Raw genomic sequence first — 5672 nt, forward strand, 5'->3', positions numbered from 1 at the left:
GGGCAGGGGCACCGCACCCGGTGCCGGCAGTGATGGCCCTGCCAGCACAGAACCCTTTGCTGTGTGTGCGGGTTCGCCCCGTCTCGCTGAAGGAAGGCTGTGAGATGCCCGGTTGTCCCTCGGGACGGACGAGAGGTAAGTTCACAGGCTCAAGTGTCACAAACGCAGAGCCGCTCGCCAGTGGAGCTGTGTCAGGGGAAGCGTTCACACAGGAAGCGCCCGGAGATGCCGTCCCACGGGAATCCTTTGCCACCCGCTAGGAAAGGGAGAGAAAAGTCCACACTGCAGTTTCCCTTTAGCACCACTGCAATGGAGTTCAGCCCCAGTGAGTGTAGTTCTAAGTCAAGTCTGTAATCCAGTAACACATGAGTCTTTAGATCAAGATCATTGTTCAGTAGATGTCAGGGAGTCCATCAAGTCACCCAGGCCACCAGAACTGCATGTAACAGGCAAAAAATATAAAAGACCTAAGTGCATGGAGCTGGAGGAGCTGCTCCTTCTGCGGTAGCTACTGAAGACCAGGATTTAGGTCCCAAGAGGATGTAAAGGTAAGATTGACTGACTACTACATACATTTTTCTAGAACAAAATCTTAATTATAGTTATTTGTATGTAATTATGGGGAGTGCGCTTAGTGTTTTGTTTCTGTCTGTTGTAATGTTTATTCATATTATACTTTGAATAGACATTAAACACCCATAGTCCTTTCTTTACCTGATGGTTAATTATTCATGAGGCATTCTGACAAGCAAGATACCATTTATGAAGGATTCACCTACGATATTAATGCACCAGTTACTTGAGGTTATTCAAAATATCCCCTTTTTTGTTTATGACAAACATGTTAGCAGTTTAGAGACCATTCCAATGCAACCAGCTTTGGTTTTTTCCTGTAACCTGGTGCAGCACTTCAGCTCTAGATGAAATAACAACCACTGTTCAATTTGTCTGTAAAGCAGCGTGAAGTGCAGGCAGCAGAAAATAGGTTGGTAATAATTTACCATGCTTGCTCGCTTCAAATTAAGAGCACCTAAAGCCACATAAAGAATCTAATACGTTACCTATCCAGGAAAATCGGGCTTGTTCTCTCTTGTTTGCCCAGAATACATCAGGAGTGGCTTTAAGAATTTAATCCTCTCAGCATTCTTCCGCTGACACTCTGAGTGTATGACTACTTTATTTCACCTCTTAAGCACATTTCTTTCAGGACAGGTATATATATTTAAATCCTTGTTTCCATGGGAACCAAGTACACTTATAAAATACACAATTCTTTATCTTTTTCATTTAGTGGACTATATTGATTTGAGCTACTCAAGAAAAGAACCATTTATTTTAAAAACAAGTGTAAAAGGAGGAGGAGAATATTTTTAACAAAATTACGTGTGTCTGAAGAATCTGCTAAATGCATTGAATGTTTATGTATCAATGAGAATGTTTGGAATTACTTTTTTAAAGCATGAAGTGGAACCACTGTGGTCATCTAATTTCAGTTTCTATATTTAAGGAAATCCCTTGATTTACTACTATAGCTAGAGCCCATACATTTAGGAAAGCTTCTAAAACCCCATGCAGAGTCAAGGCAGCTTCTTGCTATTAGAAAATTCAAGTTTAGTGGAGAGACAAACTCTTGTTCTTCTCTTTTGTAATATTCTTGCTTCTGATCCTAAGACATGGTACTGGACAGAATTCTGGTACAGAATGACCTGGCTTAACTACATAGTTTTGTTGAGTGCTGTCAAAAGAGCTGAAACAAAACTTTTTTCCCAGAGGAATTTATTGTTGGTGATGTAGGTGGCTAAAGCAATGCTGCTTCTCTGTTCTGTGTATCCTCACTGGAATATTATTTCCCACTTAAGTAATATAAAGCATTACATTTTATGTTCTACTCCAGCCAATATAGTCAAATTCAAAACAAAAACTTTCCCTAAGTTCATTGTAAGAAAGAAGATCTGGTCAGCTTTGAACCATAGGTCAAAGTGTAACAAACCCACAGGATACTGCAGTGGTCCAAGTCTACATTATGTACTAAAAATACTTGTCCTGTTAGACTGCCTTGTGACTGCAGTCATTAAAATGCACGGTCCCAGTAAGCTGGTGAGTTAACCTTCCCTGTGAGCAGGGAGCAGAGTGAGTTCAGCTCACTTCAGGAAGAACCCTGTGTTTGGTTAGCTGAAGGGAGTCACTGCCCAGTGAGTCATGTTAGTGCTCCACCCGCCGTGGTCTGAACATGAGGGTTTCACACCACCCTTACTACTGCCAGCCAGTCTCTAGTTCCCGTGTGGTGAAACTGACGCTTCACCCTTCCTCAAAGCACAGGAGAACAGCAGCTTGTTCTGCTTAACTACTCCAGAAGGGTGGTGTGTCTGACATTTTTCACCATCAACCTTTTAATCCTTAGGATTAAACCCATGAATTTCAGATATAGGTGGCATATGTCCACAGATTCGCAAAATTACACACCAAAACTCCACCTCCTCTTTGCAGCAGATTTAAGTGTTCTGCCAAGAAACTAAAGTGACTCAACTAAAAAGGCAAATTTAGTGACCTTCATCCCAGTACATGGAAATAATCACCAAACGAAATTGCCATTCTGGCAGCAAGGCTTTAAGTTTCAAATTGCAGATAACAGAATAAGGTTTATTATTCCCAACAATATAGAACTTTTTTCTGCTGAGACTGATCAGTTAAAAAATAGTAGACCATTACCACCTCCTCCCAAATTTTTATGAAGGAGTTTCATAAACATAAATGATAAGTAAGATAGTTCATCCTGCAAGTATTGATTTTGGTAAGAAACACAGCATACTTTCATGTGTTTGCATGTTTTACATGCACTTTCAGTGTTGTGAACAAGCAGTCTTACTGTGCTGGGAAGATGTCAGAGTGAAGCATAATGTCTGTGTGCTAATTAAACTGCAGGTTGTCCAAAGTCACCATGCTCACTGCAAAAACCATAAAGGTTCATTGCCTCTGCACTGCCCAGAGATGCTTGGCTGAAATTCTCTTCCTTTGCTGAAGCTGCCTGAGATTATGTGTCTGAGAAAGGCCCAAGGCAACAAGATGGATGGATTTTATACATTCCTCCAAGTTATACCAAAAGAGAATTGGTTATAACACTGAATTCTGTTCTGAATATTGTTATATGTATTGAGGAAAAGAAGTGTTCAAGAACTTCATGGTGAGGTAAAATCCCAAGTGAGCTCGACTAAGCCAGGATTTAAAAAAATCTGAAGATGTTAAGCATTTTAACATTCTTAATCATTTACATCATTTGAGCCATTAAATACTTCAGTGCTGGGAGCTGGTAAACAGTTGCTTGAACAAGGTATTTTAAAGCCTAATATTTACCAGGAAAACATGCACACTGCCACAAATAAACATGTAATACAGTAATGTCCAGGAATTTACAATCATTCAGAGAAGTCATCTAGGAAAAGAAAATGCTGAACACATCACAGAGGATAGAAGTTTTTATTGTATTAGTGAGATCATTAATATGACTAAATATAATACACAGAAGAATACCAGAGAATTATCTATCTTGACTATGTAAAACTTTGTCAATTATTTGTAGCAACACATTCTAAAGAACAAAACAAAACAAAAAACCAAACAAACAAAAAAAAGGAGAAAGTCCCCTAATAAATTCATGAGGTTTACAAGTCAATACAGAGTTAAAGCTTGAAATCCTTGGTGCTGTTTCTTGACTCCCAAGCTTTTCCCATGAGATTATCTATTGAAATTCAAGTTTTTAGACAGATTCCTGCAGAGTAGAACAATTCTAATAGAATACCTTTAGTAATTCCTGTCGACATTTTACAGCTCCAGAGGAGGAGGAAAGCCTTCTAGGAAATAGCACAGCCCAGGCTTTAAGCAAAAGGATGCATTATGCTTGTGTTTGTTGTCCTTTGTAACAGTGGCCACTGAAATTTGAAATCAGGCATTCAAAACTCCAAAGTAAGGATCACCCTGTGTCCTTTCACAAAGACAGAATGGATGGGATCAGACAGTTTCGAAAAACGAAACTTCCTACTCCACTTCCAAGCATTTGGCACTGTCCTGTCTTGCATAGGCCTAAACTCATGGACTTCAGTCATTTCAGACACCTCTGCTTTGCAGTGAATCTTTCCACCCACGAAGACATAACCTCAGTCCTTTGTCACATACCTTCTTCAGGTACTTGCAAGGACTAGCAAGTTCCACAAAGATCACAAATTGCTCTTCTTGGAACTTTGCATTTTCTGCACACTAGCTTATAAAACAACATTGATTTTTAATGCTCTAAAAGTTGAATAGCTTTCTTTTTATGTTTTCTCACTTTTCCTAACAGGGAATGGGAAAGGGGTTCCTGCAGATGAGCGATCAGGGAAAGAATATTATGCTTCCCCACTCTGCAATTTCTTTTCAGTAAGTGAGAGACGTAACCAGCTTTGCTGCTTCCTCTTTTCCTCCATTCATGTCAAAACTTACTTCGAAAAACACCTTGAACTGAAAATTTTGAAACATTAAGTGGCTGAAATTAAGAATATTAAGTTTAAAGAAGAGAAAGGGAAGCAAAACATTTTTATTCAGACTAATGAAAAACAAGAGTTGAGTTCTAATACTTATTTAATGCTCATAAATAACATTTTCAATGAGATCAGGATCTTTGCTGCACGTTCAGTTTTCACATACACTGACCTTGCAATTACAACTTAGAATTTAGCATTGAGTCACTGGGGGAACTCTCTAGATTAAAACAACCAAAACAGGATCTTACAGATTCGTAACTTGAGTCTTATTCTTGGATTTATCTGGCAAATTACCAGAATTATTTGGGGGAACACTCTTTGCACACTCCAATTTCAAATTTATTCACCAAACAAGATACAGTCATTAGTAAGGTGGGAAGTTTTGTTGTAGAAGAGGGATGCTTTAATTTTGTTAAAGCAGAGTACCCCCTCAGTACAGCTGAACTGTAGACAGCCTTCTAGAGGTAATGTTATTGGCAGAGACCATGCGAAGTTACAGCTGATACTTGTATCGGCTTTCTTTCATCTGGAACTCAGTTAACATGAAATATGTCTTGGGGAGAAAATGAGGTTTCTCTTCACATAATTTTAACAGCAGTAGAGAGTTATGAAATAGAAAATTCCTAACATCCAAATTTAACCTCAAATTTCATGAATCCTCATTTTGCTGTCCTTTTCTTCTTTGGCAAAGATGGAAACTCCAGTTGCCACACTTGTTTAGCCAGAAATGCTTTTCAAACACTTTTACCATGAACTCAGTTGCTGGCTTTAATTCTCTGAACTCCTCCTTTATGAGGGGCTAATGCTATTGACCTTGACTTCCTTTCCCAAACAATCAGAAAATAATTAGATGCATAGAAGTGTACCATAAATTGAATTTACTGTCTCATAGTCTCTCAGTACCCTGCTGAGGGGATATACACAGCACCACTAATAAACCAGAGACCATTCTGTAGTCCTTCATGGTAAAGCATGCAACACAAAACCCCACACTTTCAGTGTGCTTTAACAGTTGGAAAAAAACCTGCAAAGAAGTCTGCAGAACTGGAGTTGACTTGGATCCACTCTTTCTTTCCTGATGCCATGTTACCTCCCTCCACCCTCTTCCAAAAGTGGATTCATTACACAATAAATGAGAAAGTTTTTTTCTGGACAGAA

The sequence above is a fragment of the Corvus brachyrhynchos genome, unplaced genomic scaffold (genome assembly GCF_000691975.1).
Source record: "Corvus brachyrhynchos isolate BGI_N302 unplaced genomic scaffold, ASM69197v1 scaffold61, whole genome shotgun sequence".
Taxonomy (NCBI): domain Eukaryota; kingdom Metazoa; phylum Chordata; class Aves; order Passeriformes; family Corvidae; genus Corvus; species Corvus brachyrhynchos.